Here is a 17,638-nt window from a genome sequence, read left to right as displayed (position 1 = left end):
GTCGCAGGTTCGAATCCTGCCTCAGGCAAGGATGTGTGTGATGTCCGTAGGTTAGTTAGGTTTAAGTAGTTCTAAGTCTTGGGGACTGATGACCTCAGATGGGAAGCCCCATAGTGCTTAGAGCCATTTGAATCATTTTTGAACATTACTGTACTTGACTGAAAAGCTTGTTCAGTTTATACAACTCTAACAAATAGAAGTGAACTCTTGTGCTATCACATATCAACACCACTCTAAGGCGTGTCAAAGTTGGTAACGCAATGGCAAGTTTCTGCCTGACGCCGATGCTGTCCACACATGGTCTGATGGATCCAATGTGTCGCATCCGCTGAGCCGAGCCACACCTGCACCAACTCTGTACAACGAGCATCCTCCACCACTGCAGTATAGGACGACTGGCGGCAGTAGCTCAGCCCACTTGCACTCGGAGCCACTGCACTGCGACACCTCCATTCCTTCTTCAGCCTGTTTGACACTGAGACAGCTCTGTTACTTATTGAATCATTTGTAATGAGTCTTTGTAAGCTTGGAGATATGTAAGTTAGGCAAATCTCCTCTTCGTTGTGTCATCTTCTTCGCTGATCTTTTCTGCTCCTGTCCAGCTTTCCTATGACGACAGCGTGCGCAATACTCACTAACCTACACCTTCTTAGATTTGGATTCGAAGTCGTACGTAACAACATGATTACACCTCTACCAAAGTGGAATTTATATTAAGTGTAGGAAGTATGATCTATTGTGGAAAACGTTTAGTAAAGCTGCATTTAGGTAATGAAATACTGAGTTATCGAATGCGATCTTGGCTATTAAATGTGTCTTCATAATTAAATGACGTAGGTATTTCACAAACATAGGTTTTCATCGCACATTACTTACCAGTATCACTCCTCAGCTTTTTCTTATTGAAACAGACCCGCTAGGGCTTGCGTAATCACAATGTTTCGTTGAAAAGCTACCACTAAATAATTTTTCAAGACCAAAAAAATTGTCAAATGTACAAGGGTGGAAGCTGACCCAGGGAAGTGAGAAACGTTCGGCAGTGCTAAAACTGCCTACTCTTTTTTCATTTTGGGTGCTGTAACTCTACCAGCTTGGATACAGAAATGGTTCGACTTTGCTTGATTCTCCAATATTATGCAGAAAAAACACCTTATCTTAAAGCTCAAATTTGATCTAGTAATAGAATACGCCGAGTCATCCCAGTTGAGAAGTGCACTAGGTTGCAGTAAAGATAAAAATAGGGAGGATGAATTGACTGTTGTCAAATCTCTACCAAAACAACGGAGTTCCTTATGCCAAAGAAACAGCTTCTAATTTCAATAAAGGGCATTGCAATATCTTAAGCTACTTATACACTTGTGCTCTGCATAACAGAATATCCTCTGGAAATCATAAAACTTGATCAGATGCTACAACATGGATGCAAGTTAATATAACATTACCTAGGTGTTATATGAGGAAACGGGGATTGGTTACACACACAAAATTTCCCAGACTTTAGACTAAGGAATAAAAAGGAAAGTTTCACATAATTGTAAATTCTGTTCAGTTATACAATTCCGAAAAGATTTGTATTATGGAAAATATGAAGACTGTTAGCAAAGACACACAGAAAACGAGAAATATAGCTATTTCCTAATACTATTTCTACTATACTATAAATCTATGCTACCTTTACAGTGGACCAAGAGTAGCTACTCGTACATCGGATGCTGAGAGAAATGCTCACAAATAACTAGGATCAAAATATACTCGACTAGAAAGCAAGAGCTTAATCCACAGAAGTAGCTATAATCGAAACATACAGTAATACTGAAAAATTCTTTGGCGTGTCATCAAGAAGACTATGCACGAAAATTCAACTTTCCAAGAAGGTAAAGCCAACTTCATTCATTATTCTCGTCGAACTGATCTCGCTCTGACCTATTTTCATTGTAGATCTCCTTTAACTGAATGTGGTTATTCTTTCAACGAAATCAATTTTTCTACGTGATATTCAACAGGTGCAGTGAGCAGTGAGCTGTCCTATCTGATAGACCGAAAATTTGTTGCAGTTTCTAATAATCATAGAGAAACAGAACTTTAGTTAGAAATATATTCTGAAAATTAAAATATGAAATGCAACAATTTTTTCTGATTAATGTACAGGTTGACAGTTATTGAACTATATGAAATAAGATCTTCATAACGGTTTGCGTCAGGACGTTCCAACTGCACGGTTGGCCGCGGCGTATGCATGGTTTAGCGATGAAGCCCAATTTCATTTGGATGGGTTCGTCAATAAGCAAAATTGTCGCGTATGGAGAACTGAGAATGCGCATTTCGCGATCGAGAAGTCTCTTCACTCTTAACGGGTGACTGTGTGGTGTGCAATGTCCACTCACGGAACAATGGGTGCGATATTCCTTGACGGCACGGTGACTACCGAACTGTACGTGAAGGTTTGGAAAATGATTTCATTCCCATTGTTCAAAGTGACCATGATTTCGACGAGATGTGTTTTATGCAGGACAGATCTCAACCCCATCGAAGCAGAAGAGTGTTTGATATCCTGGAGCAGCACTTTGGAGATTGCATTCTGGCTCTGGGGTATCCAGAGGACACAGGCATGGGCCTCGATTGACCGCCATGTTCTCCAGATCTGAACACATGCGACTCCTTTTTGTGGGGCTATATTAAAGACAAGGTGTATAGAAATAATCCAAAAACCTTTGCGGAGCCGAAAACAACCATTCAGGAGGTCATCTACAGCATCGATTTTCCGACAGTTCAGCGGGTCATGCAAAATTCCGCTATTCGTCTGCGCCGCATTATCACCAATGATGGCAGGAATATCGAACATGTCATAACCTAATTACGAATATCTGTAGTGACGTTTACATGTTGAATGAAGTTTGTGCACGCTATAGTTTTCAACTAATTTACGTTTCTTTCCATATAATTCAATAATTGTCACCCTGCAGATAATGTGTGGAATGAAGTAAGTATAGTATCCTAGCCATCGCTTCAAACATGTCTAATAAAAGTTTGCTCTCCTTCACTTCTGTATTATGGAATAAATTGTACCTGTATTTGAGGAAGCATTTTAGAAAATCTTGTGCCTCGATATTTGTTATTAGTTTCAGTAAACATCAAAACGTCCTATACTGTTTGCAGCGCTTGCAGATTACTTAAAATATATTCTGCATAAACTATGCTGTATTGCAAAGTTGTGGAACGTCTACTAAGGAAATAGTGCAAGGAAGGAATAGGTATTGATTTTCACATGACATGGAGCCGAACTATACCAAGGACCCTCAAGCAGCCATTTGTTGGAAATGCATACTGTTTGAGTGTGATTGGGTGTGATTGAAAAATAAAGCAATATTAAATTTATTTTAGTCTTTCATTGTTCTGATCAGATGAATCAGATATTACAGTTCCTGAAAGGTTGAAAGGAAACTTATCGTTTCAAATAGGTACCACATTCACGCAGTGACTTCAATCTATCCTCGATATGTTGGCAAAAATACATATTTAGAGACTGTGGTAGGTATAAAACATTGTCAGAAATTGTTGTAAAGGCTTTGTGCGAAAATTATTTTGAGCAGTTAGTTCACGAGGCCCACTCGAGGTCTAAATGGTTACGAAAATGAACTTGACCTCCTAGCGACAAATAATTTTGAGCGAATAGGGAGCATCATGACCGATTCAGGTATCACTGACTGCAAGGTTGTTGTAGTGAGGCTCAAGGCCATAGCATCCAAACCCACCAAAACTAACGACAAAATATACCTATTAGGAGAGCAAATAAAAGTTCGCTTCACGCGTTCCTAAGACACAGTTTTCACTCCGTGCAAACCACCTACGTAAGCTTAGATCAGATGTGGCTGGGATTCAGAGAAATAGTGTCGACAGCAATTGAGAGATATATGGCAAAGTAGTTAACAGTAGACACAACTCATCCTTCGTGGTACATACAACAGGTCAGAACAATGTTGCAGAAGCAACGAAGAAAAGCAGGCCTGATTCAATAAAATGCAAAATCGACGAGATTGCAAAAGTTTTACACAAACTCAAAATTTAGCGCGGATTTCAATGCGAGGTGCTCTTAATAGTATCCACAAGGAAAATCTCTCTCAAAATCTCGCAGAAAATCTAAAGAGATTCTGGTGGTATGTAAAGAACAGCAGCGACAAAACTCAATCAATACTACCACTGCGAGACAGCGATTGTAATATTACCGATGACAGAATTACTAAATACTGTTTTCCGAAATTTCTTCACCAAAGAAGAGGAATTAAATATTCCAGAACTCTAAATAGGAGCTGCAGCGAATATGTGTAACTTAAAAGCAGATATCCTTGGTGTAGCGAGGCAACTTGCTTAACAGAGACAAGTCCTCTAGACCATATTTCATACTAATTATTTTCCTTTCAAAGTTTTATGATGTGATAGCTCCATATTTGGTAATTACATACAACTCCTCGCGGAAGATTCGTACCTAAAGTTGCACAGATCATATCAGTCACCAACAATGGAAGTAGGAATAATCGGCTTAATTACATGCCCATATCACTGACGTCGATTTGCAGAAGGAAACCGTAACATAAACTGTTTTGGAATATTATGAACTACCTCAAAGAAAAGTATGCACTGACACATAGTCAGCATGGGTTCATGATGTATCATTCTTGCACAACACAACTGTTTTGGAGTAATGAATGCTGTCGACAGCCGGCAGAAAATGAAAACCAAAATGATTCAGAAAGGAATGGTGGAAAATGTGTCGATTAACCCTAAATACGAGGGGCGTTCAGAAAGTAAGCTCCGATCGGTCGCGAAATGGAAACGACTATGAAAATCCGATAAAGCTTTGCACAGATGTGTTGAGTAGTGTCTCTAGTATAACCCCAGTTAGCATCACGTCGCTCTTCTCATTTCTGAGCTCTCAGTGAGTGCGTAAAGATGTCTAGAAAATAGTGTCTGCCGCCAAGTACGAGGGCCTGGTGAGAAATTTCGCCTGAAGCTATGCAGCTAACATTACATAACTGTCATGCTGTTTCGTCTTCACGACAATTCTCAGCCGCATTCTGCAGGGGCAATGAAGATGCTCTTGCATCGTTTTCAAATGGAAATGTTAGATTACCCACAATACAGTCCGCAATTGTCTCCCCCTGAGTTTCATCTCTGGTCACATGAACCGCTGTCTTTGAAGACAACATTTTGACACAGACAACGAGGTGTAGGCCAGCGTGGAGAATTGGCGGAAAGCACTGGCGCCTGCCTTCTATGATGAGGTTCAAAAATGGCTCTGAGCACTATGCGACTTAACTGCTGTGGTCATCAGTCGCCTAGAACTTAGAACTAATTAAACCTAACTAACCTAAGGACATCACACACATCCATGCCCGAGGCAGGATTCGAACCTGCGACCGGAGCAGTCACGCGGTTCCAGACTGAAGCGCCTTTAACCGCACGGCCACACCGGCCGGCTTCTATGATGAGGCTATTGAAAAGTTGGTACAACGCTATGACAAAAGTCTAAGTCAGAACGGCGACTACGTAGAGAAGTAGCTGAAAGGTGCAGCTAATTGTTACAAGTAAAACATTTCTCATGTTCACTGTGGTTTCAATTTGGCAATCAATCGGAGCTTACTTTCTGAAGAGGCCTCGTAATATGACAGTTAACTCTAAATAGTGAAAAGTATGAGGTCATCCACATGGATACTAAAAGGACACCGTTAAATTTAGTTTAAACGTAAATGACACATATCTAAAGGCTGTCAATTCAGCTAAATACCCGGAGATAACTTAAATTGGAATAATAGATGATGTTGTGAGAAAACTGCTTTTTATTCGCAGAACACTTAACAAGTGCTACAGATACCATTGAGAGACTGCCTGCACTGGACTTGTCCACCCTCTGCTAGAGTACTACTGTGTTTACCACGTAAGACTGAAGGAGAACATCGCAAAAGTTTAAAGAAGGGTAACTCGTTTTGTGTTATCGTGGAAACAGGCGGGTGTCGCGGTAATGACACGCGAGCTGGGATGGCAATATTTAAAACTAAGGCGTTCTTGGTTTCTGCTGGAACTCGGGAAATTTTAATTTCCAACTTTCTCCCTAGAATGCGAAAATATTTTATTGAAGCCCATCTACACACGCAGAAGTGAAATCCCATCTTGCACAGAAAGATTTAAGCTTTCGTTTTTCCCACGTGCTGTCAGAAAGAGGAGCAGTAGAGAAATAGTGTGAAAGTGCTTCGATGAACCCTCTGGGAGGCAGGTAGGTGTGAATTTCAGAGTAGTCATGTAGACAGATGTAGATGTAAAATTTAACAGTAAATTAGCAATATTAACTTCAGCGCGCAGCTGGTATCGACAAAATAGAGCGTCCCTTTTTCGAAGCGATATGAGTTGCGTTTTCTGTACGTATTGGGCCTCTGCAATGAATCTTGCAACTCAATTCTTTTCTGCCTTTATAGGACAAGAACATAATTCTACTTACATGTAGCCGCAAATAAAGATGTCTATTTGGATGAAGTACAGGGATTTTTTAGACCAGTGAACTGGTCCGCCCCGGAAAATCCATCGATTGTCGAAAATACGGGTTAATATTGCACGTATTGGTTCTGAAAAATGCACCTGTTGCAGATAGCAGCTTACACATTCAGTTGCATAATCATCCGATCCCATGGTATGTACTCTTCTACGAACAGAATGATGAAGAAGCTCTCCACGTGACACAATCCGTATACACACATTAAATATATTAGCAATTGCGAATATGTACAAGCATCAGCTGTATAAAGGAATAAGGACAATAATAATTTGTGTCGGACCGGGCCTCGAACCCGGGTTTCCCGCTTGTAGCGAGCAATCACCCATTTCTATAAACTTTTTATACTGAAGGTGTAAAATTTTTTAAGCTATAACTGAAGCAGCGATTTGGTTGCTGCCAGATCGCCCCTACAAGGTTGAATGTAAGTGTCTGCAAAATAAAAAAATAAATTCAGAGAAGTTCATGAAATCAGTGTTTAGTAACGGTAGGTGGGTGCCATATCATGAGGATACCGTACATTCTCACATAGTATACAATTACCATAACTGATAATGTTTATGATGAAAACAATAAACACTTATCTCATTTGGATTTTCAACAGGTTGGTTATACCCTACAGGTCATTAAAATTGCTACACCACGAAGATGACGTGCTACAGACGCGAAATTTAACCGACAGGAAGAAGATGTTGTGACACGCAGATGATTAGCTTTTCAGAGCATTCACACAAGGATGGCGCCGGTGGTGACACCTACAACGTGGTGACATGATGGAAGTTTCCAACCGATTTCTCATACACAAACAGCAGTTGACCGGCGTCGCCTGGTGAAACGTTATTGTGATGCCTCGTGTAAGAAGCATAAATGCGTACCATCACGTTTCCGACTTTGATAAAGGTCGGATTGTAGCCTATCGTGATTGTGGTTTATCCTATCGCGACAATGCTGCTCGCGTTGGTACAGATCCAATGACTGTTAGCACAATATGGAATCGGTGGGTTCAGGAGGGTAATACGGAACCCCGTGCTGGATTCCAACGGCCTTGTATCACTAGCAGTCGAGATGACAGGCATCTTATCGGCATGGTTGTAACGGATCGTGATGACGAATACACGATTTCTCATACACAAACAGCAGTTGACCGGCGTTGCCTGGTGAAACATTGTTGTGATGCCTCGTGTAAGGAGCATAAATGCGTACCATCACGTTTCCGACTTTGATAAAGGTCGGATTGTAGCCTATCGTGCTTCCAATGTGCGTTCACCGCGATGTCGCCAAACACGGATGCGACCATCATGATGCTGTAAACAGAACCTGGACTCATCCGAAAAAATGACGTTTTGCCATTCGTGCACCCAGGTTCGTCGTTGAGTACACAATCACAGGCGTCTCGATCCCTGAGTCAACAGATGGGGACGTTTGCAAGATAACAACCATCTCCACGAACAGTTCGACGACGTTTACAGCAGCATGGACTATGCGTATGACCCGGCGTGGTGGTATGGGGTGCCGTTGGTTACACGTCTCGGTCACCTCTTGTTCCCATTGACGGCAATTTGAACAGTGGACGTTACATTCCAGATGTGTTACGACCCGTGGCTCTACCCTTCATTCGATCCCTGCGAAACCCTACATTTCAGCGGGATATTGCACGACCGCATGTTGCAGGTCCCGTGCGGGCCTTTCAGGATACAGAAAATGTTCGACTGTTGCCCTGGTCAGCACATTCTCCAGATCTCTCACCAATTGAAAACGTCTGGTCAATGGTGGCCGAGCAACTGACTCGTCATAATAGGCCAGTCACTACTCTTGATGAACTGTGGTATAGTGTTGAAGCTGCATGGGCAGCTGTACCTGTACACGCCATCCAAGCTCTGTTTGACTCAATGCCCAGGCGTATCAAGGCCGTTATTACGGCCAGAGGTGGTTTTTCTGGGTACTGATTTCTCAGGATCTATCCACCCAAGTTGCCTGAAAATGTAATCACATGTCACTTCTAGAATAATATATTTGTCTTATGCATACACGTTTGTCATCTGCGTTTCTTCTTGATGTATCAATTTGAATGGCCAGTAGTGTACATTGTAACTTGTATTTGGCGATCCAAGCACGACTCATGGCCACATCCAAATTTCCATTACCATACGGGGGAGACATCTTACTTGAAAGTCGCTTGCCCCGAGACGGTGCATAAATAACATAATAATGATGATTGGGTGATTGCTGTTTTACATCTAAAAACTAATTTATTGAGTAGCAGGACTTCTCATTCAGAATTTCTTTTAATTTGCTGTAAATGCTGGTTGGCTGTCTGTCAGACGTTTGATGCTATTTGGTAAGTGACCAAAGACCACACACACACACACACACACACACACACTCAGATATATATATAAAGTTCTCAAATTTATATTGACTTTTTGATCTCCCGATATATATATAACTTAATAAACCACGGAATAATGTAGAGAGAGAGGTATAAATTGACACACTGCTTGGAGTGACATCGGGTTTTATTAGAACAACCCCATATTGCTAAACGTGTGAAAGATCCTTTGCGGGCGTCGTTTGGTGAAGATTGTGTGTTCAGCCGCCACTTTCGTCCGTACAATTATTGGCTTTGGGGTTACCTGAAGCCGCAAGTGTATCGTGATCGAGGTACATCTCTAGGGATGCTGAAAGGCAACATCCGACGCCAATGCCTCATCATAACTCCGGACATGCTTTACAGTGCTGTTCACAACATTATTCCTCGACTACAGCTCATGTTGAGGAATGATGGTGGACATATTGAGAATTTCCTGTAAAGAACATCATCTTTGCTTTGCCTTAGTTTGTTATGCTAATTATTGCTATTCCGATCAGATGAAGGGCCATCTGTCGGACAATTTTTGAACTTCTGTATTTTTTTCGTTCTAATAAAACCCCATGTCATTCGAAGCAACTGTGTCAATTCGTACCTCTCTATCTACATTATTCCGTGATTTATTCAGTTTTCAAATTTGTACTGACTTTCTAATCACCTGGTATATCCCTAGCAAGATGATCTTCAGTAGGTTTCAGCTATTATTCTGATTACACGGTTTTGTACAGTGAATACTTTTTTCCTTAATGATGAATTAACCAGAGATATAATGCCATACAAAAGCAGTGAATGAAAATAGGCCTAGTAAGCTAATTCATTGATATGTTTATCAAAATAATTGCAAAAGCTCTAATAGTGTAAGATCTCAAAAATGCAGATCACCAATCCGTTTCTTCCAATTCAGTATATCCTCAGTGCACACATCCTAAAATTTGGAATATTCTGCGTTATGTACAGACGTCTGTTTAAAATCTATATTTATTAATGATGTTGTGTCATTTACTGTACAGAACTGTGTATATTGCGATTTATGAAAATTTACTGAGAGTCCATATGCAGAGACTCACTTAATAATTTTACAGAAGACTAGAGGCTGAAAATACCGCTCCAGTTGTAAATTTCTTTTATTATCACGACGGGTTTCGAGCTCTCATAACCCCATCCTCAGGTGTCGCAACTGTGCTGTGGGCCCCGACAGCCGCGGTGGACGTGTACTGCGCGCGCTGTGCTACCTATGAGCGCAGAACTGGGACATTATTTACAATTTCTTGAGCTAATTCTTTTTTGTGGGGTGTAGTTACTATGCCTGTAACATCAGATAAAAGAAATAGCTTTGCATCCTCGTGAATACAGAGCGGCAGGTCATTAATAATACACTCCTGGAAATTGAAATAAGAACACCGTGAATTCATTGTCCCAGGAAGGGGAAACTTTATTGACACATTCCTGGGGTCAGATACATCACATGATCACACTGACAGAACCACAGGCACATAGACACAGGCAACAGAGCATGCACAGTGTCGGCACTAGTACAGTGTATATCCACCTTTCGCAGCAATGCAGGCTGCTATTCTCCCATGGAGACGATCGTAGAGATGCTGGATGTAGTCCTGTGGAACGGCTTGCCATGCCATTTCCACCTGGCGCCTCAGTTGGACCAGCGTTCGTGCTGGACGTGCAGACCGCGTGAGACGACGCTTCATCCAGTCCCAAACATGCTCAATGGGGGACAGATCCGGAGATCTTGCTGGCCAGGGTAGTTGACTTACACCTTCTAGAGCACGTTGGGTGGCAGGGGATACATGCGGACGTGCATTGTCCTTTTGGAACAGCAAGTTCCCTTGCCGGTCTAGGAATGGTAGAACGATGGGTTCGATGACGGTTTGGATATACCGTGCACTATTCAGTGTCCCCTCGACGATCACCAGTGGTCTACGGCCAGTGTAGGAGATCGCTCCCCACACCATGATGCCGGGTGTTGGCCCTGTGTGCCTCGGTCGTATGCAGTCCTGATTGTGGCGCTCACCTGCACGGCGCAAAACACGCATACGACCATCATTGGCACCAAGGCAGAAGCGACTCTCATCGCTGAAGACGACACGTCTCCATTCGTCCTTCCATTCACGCCTGTCGCGACACCACTGGAGGCGGGCTGCACGATGTTGGGGCGTGAGCGGAAGACGGCCTAACGGCGTGCGGGACCGTAGCCCAGCTTCATGGAGACGGTTGCGAATGGTCCTTGCCGATACCCCAGGAGCAACAGTGTCCCTAATTTGCTGGGAAGTGGCGGTGCGGTCCCCTACGGCACTGCGTAGGATCCTACGGTCTTGGCGTGCATCCGTGCGTCGCTGCGGTCCGGTACCAGGTCGACGGGCACGTGCACCTTCCGCCGACCACTGGCGACAACATCGATGTACTGTGGAGACCTCACGCCCCACGTGTTGAGCAATTCGGCGGTACGTCCACCCGGCCTCCCGCATGCCCACTATACGCCCTCGCTCAAAGTCCGTCAACTGCACATACGGTTCACGTCCACGCTGTCGCGGCATGCTACCAATGTTAAAGACTGCGATGGAGCTCCGTATGCCACGGCAATCTGGCTGACACTGACGGCGGCGGTGCACAAATGCTGCGCAGCTAGCGCCATTCGACGGCCAACACCGCGGTTCCTGGTGTGTCCGCTGTGTCGTGCGTGTGATCATTGCTTGTACAGCCCTCTCGCAGTGTCCGGAGCAAGTATGGTGGGTCTGACACACCGGTGTCAATGTGTTCTTTTTTCCATTTCCAGGAGTGTATATTAAGAACGACAAGGGACCCTAGACTGAACACTGTGGGACACCATTCTTCTTACCCATCCAGCTGTACGAGCTTGCTGTTTTTTCTGCATTGTATAAACTGTTTATTTCAATCTTCTGTACTCTTCGAGTTTGATATGAATTATACATTTTGTGCACTGCCGTAATCATACTATAATACTTGAGTTTATCTAGTAGAATTGCTCGTTTTACACAATCAGTTGCCTTTGAAAGACCACAAAAAATCCCAATTGCATATATAACCCAAGTTTTATATTACATTCAACAGAAAATTTGAGTACATCACTTTTTCAATAATTTTATAAAAGGCGTTTGATGTGAGATTGGGTAGTAGTTGTTGGCATCCGACCTATTCCTCTCTTTATGTAATGGTTTAATAATAGCCTATCACAGTCTCTCAAGAAAAATGCGCAGTTTTAGTGAGGACTCATAGGTGGCTATTACGTTCGCTGTATTCCACCTTTCTGGTGTTGCAATTTTAAGGACCAGCAGTTTACATTTGTTTCCAACTCATTGATGTAGGAATGGGACGTGGACCATCTGTGATGGAAGCGAGGACTAGTTTATAATGTTACACACGCCTGCGGAATCACATTTCTGTAACTTTTACTTCCAAATATTTTCAGTAAAGGCTTCTTTATATTTAAATGTACATTCATTGTTAATGTATTTACATTTATCAGAAAATTTGTTATTACTACTGCCCATCTACATTTTATATCCTGTCACTGCCAGTTAGTTTCCTGCCAAAAACGCTAAACTCATCTACTGCTCGTAATGGAACTGCTCAACACACCTCTTTTTTCGTGAAGTATGAAAGGTACCACTGCAATCAAGTTTAAAGTTATTAACCTTTAAATTCAGTAATATAATAATTCTTAGTGCTTTCCAAAAGTTGAAATTGATAAAAAATTATTTTTTTATGAAATATTAACTGCCTGTATCTCTTCCGTTAAGAAACACCGGCTTTACAAACACACACACACACACACACGCACGCACGCACGAGAGCGTGCGCGCGCGCGTAAATATCAATAAGCAGTTTGAGTCTGTCCATCGTGCAGTTATGGAATAACATACGGTGTCTGTCACGTTTGGTTTGTGAACTGAAAACGTTGTAAATCTACACATTGTGTTAATTGGTGTTAAAACAAGATTAATTTTCGTTAAATATTTGGCGTGAAGAAAGTAATCTGCATCATAATATTAATTCAATGTACATATTTACAAACAACCGAGTTACTGTGTCTCGCAGTAGTAATGAGTATCTACGCTCTACAGTCTAGACAAATGCCAAAGAAAAATTTCTATGAGCAAAAAGTTAAACACAGCCAATAAACTTGGGTTATTCTACATTCATTTGCTCACACTAATATGTAATTGTTATGCAAACGCATTTTGTGTAAGTAGTTGGCAAAGTTTGCTAAATTCTTTATTACTACGATTATTACAGTTAACAGAGCTACGATGGGGTCAAATACTGTTGGTATCTTATTTCCTAATCTTGCTCCGTCGGCATCACTTCCTTTAATGCTACGATTATTCTATTATCCTTCTTTTAATTTTGCAAATGTTCACCTTATAACCTCTTAGACGACACAAATGTAAACATACAGCATAAGAAATTTTTCACGTTGTAAGACAACAAGAAAGTTACTGCCATATGTGAATACAGTATATAAATACGTCATAAAAACTTAACGCAAGTAATCCACGAGAAGTCAACAAGCTGTCATAATGGAACCAACTATAATATCTTATGCAAAAATATATACTTATTCATGCTGTTATAGCAGGAACTTAGCGAGCTGTCACAGACGCTGTGTGTACACACGTTATGAAAAACTTCACGTTGCACTATAAAATGGCAATAACGCCGGAATAAGCTTTAGTATGAGGGGAAAATAACGTTTAAGCAAAGAACACAAAATAACTATTCATTAAAATTTCATATTGTGACCTATATTACGCTGCAGGCCCTGCAGTACGGGAACTATTTAATCTTTTCTCCAGCTGTCTCTGTCAGAATTTCCATGTCATCTGCAAACTTCATAGTACTTACTTCTTCTCCCTGAACTTTCCTTTCCTTTCCAAATATCTCCTTGCTTTCTTTTATCCTAATGTCTCGTTGCTTTGTTTTACTGGCGTCCCTACGTACGAATTGTCTTCCTCTTTTCAGTTACTGTCTCCTTTTCAAGTGCTTCTATACTTAGAATTGCACTCTGATTTACATATAGGCAACATTTCGCTCCTTTTATTTTATCCTTGCTACCTTAATACAATTAATAAGTTCACAACTTTTTCTAAATGTACAGTTGCTGGAAGTGCGTATTATCTCTCTTTAATCTGCCTTGTGGCGGTATGGTTTGTGTCACCTCTATGGTTGCTATGTTATCCAGAACTGAAATTAATCGTCTCCCAAGTACCTTTTAGCAGTCGCTCCGTTATTCTGCGGATTATTACTCGTGTTAATATCTTGCAACCTACCGTTATTAAACTCATTGTTCTGTCAGCACCTGCTTTCATTCTTTCTCGAATTGATGACGACTTCTGGAAGTCTGAGGGTAATTCGCCTTTGTCATGTATTAGGTTTTCTCGCCGTTGATTCTGCCAAGGATCTCCTTAATTTCGAGAGAATGTTTTCTGATCTGTTTGCTTGTTTGTCAATAGGTTTTCTTAGTGCTTCTCAAAGTAACGTATTTCGCGTAACGTCACCATATTTTTTCTTTAATATAACATAGCCCATCTAAATACTCCTTGCATATCTCAAGTTTCCCTTCATTGCTTAGTATTAGCTTGGGTATTAAGCTCTTGAAATTCATGCAACACCGTCTCTTTTCCTTAGATGTCTCTTTAATTTTTCTGTAAGGAGAAATTTCCGCCCTGTCGTCATTCTTGCTTTCCCACCTTTTTCGCTTATAGTCCCAGCTCCCCAAGTATCACATTATCTCAGTCAATATTTGTAGACGTCTGTATTCCCCATAGCTGAATTTTTATATTTTATCCTTTGACTGATTAAGCTTAATACCAAAAGATTTCTAATAGTTCTTGTCTTTTTTCAGGCAGTTATTCGTCTGCCTTCACTATTTAATGTCTGAAAGCTACCCATTCATCATCTATGTTTCTTTTGAATATTTCAGTCATTGTCTAACACTCCCTTTAAACTGTCAATAACATTTGTTTATTTCAACTTACTGAGATGACGTTTCCCTAATTTCTTTGTTAAGTGCTAAACTGCATTTTATAACGTATAAAATGTCCACATCTGCTACTCTTCATCTACTACCTTTTAGGCTGTAGCTTTTGCTCGTTACAACTGCCTCTAGCGCCACGGAAGGTATTCCTCATGTCTTATAACACGCCCAACCATTTTGTCTCATCTTCTAGTCACGATCTTTGTCATATTCTTTTCCACACAGATTCTGTAGAGAACCTCATTTTGTATCAGATTATTATTATAGCAATGCACCTGAAACCATATGGTGTGCAGTATTAGTTGTGAAATTCATCATAATCATGACCAATAACGTCAGTCTGTTTGTAGCGTGATTACGTTTTATCAGTACTCAACAATTACTGTCAGTTACTTTACCTGCGACTGCGCCTAATTGATTGTTAAATTTCATATCCCCACAAATGGTTCCGCCAAAGTATACAGGGTGTATCATAATCAATGGCGCAACGCATACAGTTGAAAGTACACGATACTAGATGCAAAAAGGTCTCAGTAAACAACGAGTCGAAAATGTATACCTTAAGTACTACAAGCAATTTTTCATCTTCGATTCTATGAAACAAATCTCTTCTACTGAAACTTCTTTGCTTTCCATATTTTGGGAACTGGTAGTATGGACCAAAACAAGAAAAAAAAGTCCAGTAAACACGTGCTCTAAAATGCATTCCTTATGAGCTATGAGCACTTGTTCATCTTTGCTACTTTGAAACACAACTCCTCTAATGATCAGGTTCTCGTAACTTTTAAGGTATGTGTTTTAGAGCATTTGTTTTCTGGACATTTTTTTTCTTATTTTGGTCCATACTACCACTTTCCAAAATATGGAAAGCAAAGAACTTGCAGTAGAAGAGATTTGTTTCACAGTACTGAAGATGAAAAATTCCTCGTAGCTCTTAAATGTATGCATTTTCGACCCATGTTTACTGATCCTTTTTTCCTTATAGTATCGTGTACTTTCAACTGTATGCGCTTACACCATTAATTTGATACACCCTAAATATCAGATAAAGCGTTTTGTGAAGTGCACAATTTCACTTCCTTTAAAGCCTGTTGCCAGTACTAGCCACTACTTGCAGCACTATGATACCTAACGTGATCTTACTAGATATTTTTAATAGTACTTCATTATACACTGATGATGCAAAAAATTAAGAAGAACACGAAATGCGAGATCGAATGAAGACTCGTGGCGGTGCCCCAGTGTGGCAGATTTGACGAGGAACAGTGTTCGGGGGCATATTGATGAATTTTTATTGCAATGGGTACGCTATCAAGATTGATCTGTGTGTCTCCTGGTCGAATGTATTACATCTCTCATTACACCACGTGGCTGGTTGTATCCGGATACGCTATCATCCAGGCGAACGGCTGCTGGAAACATGCTCCATGCTACGGACGCGATATTAAGCTACCAGCAAGATTCACCCGGTTTTCACCGGATCTGCGGTAGTAATGGAGACACCATGACAGTTACAGAGAGCGTGACCATTATTGCGGACCACTTGCATCCCTCGACGATTGATGTGTTTCCCGACGACGAAGGGGCCTTCCAAACGTCACTAGGGTGAGGTAGTGACCCAGTTGATTTAGGAGATGGTAGTGACTCACGTTGATGACTTGTCTGTCAAATGCCCTCCGTCTGAAACTGAAAGAGTACATATGGGTGCTATCGGGTACCAGCTGCTGCCCCACACGGCACCGACTTGTAATTTACGGGAATCACGTGACCTATGCTTAGACATCCGATACCACATATTTCCGAAAACCTGTCAAGGATTTCTCGAATACACAGAATTGTATCCAGAGAATTAAATCACCTGGATAAAGTCTGAGGTCATGGTTAACGTTGTATGCCACGTTGATGATATCAAACGTGAACAGCAAGGGCACTCCTGAAGTTTGTGCTACATTTATCAAAGACTATCCAACAAACGTAACACACGTGTCTCCTCTGCACCAAGTCCCTCATTCAGCCACAAACATCTCGTAGTAAGCCAGACGATCGTAGATTCTACAGTAATTGCAGTTGTGGTATTAACTCAAAAGCGTCCCAACAATCAATAAATACGACCTTGATTCACGGGGCATCAGTATATCAGATGAGAAGAGACGGGTTTTAGGAATCGTGACTGAGTGACATAGAGCAGGTCTTTCTCTTCGAGATACACACAGTTTAAATCTGCCAGGAAGTTTCATATCAGCGCACACTCCGCTGAAGAGTGAAAATCTCATTCTGGAAACATCCCCCAGGCTGTGGCTAAGCCATGTCTCCGCATTATCCTTTCTTTCAGGAGTGCTAGTTCTGCAAGGTTCGCAGGAGAGCTTCTGTAAGGTTTGGAAGGTAGGAGGCGAGATACTGCCAGAAATAAAGCTGTGAGATACGGGCGTGAGTCGTGCTTCGGTAGTTCAGATGGTAGAGCACTTGCCCGCGAAAGGCAAGGGTCCCGAGTTCGAGTCTCGGTCGGGCACACAGTTTTAATCTGCCAGGAAGTTTCATATCAGCGCACACTCGGCTCCAGAGTGAAAATCTCATTCTGGAAACATCATCCAAGCTGTGGCTAAACCATGTCTCCGCAGTATCCTTTCTTTCAGGAGTGCTAGTTCGGCAAGGTTCGCAGGAGAGTTTCTGTGAAGTTTGGAAGGTAGAAGACGAGATACTGGCAGAAGTAAAGCTG

This window comes from Schistocerca piceifrons, chromosome 4 (assembly GCF_021461385.2).
Source record: "Schistocerca piceifrons isolate TAMUIC-IGC-003096 chromosome 4, iqSchPice1.1, whole genome shotgun sequence".
Lineage (NCBI taxonomy): Eukaryota > Metazoa > Arthropoda > Insecta > Orthoptera > Acrididae > Schistocerca > Schistocerca piceifrons.
The sequence above is the reverse complement of the archived record's forward strand: the minus strand, read 5'-3'. Positions refer to the sequence as shown.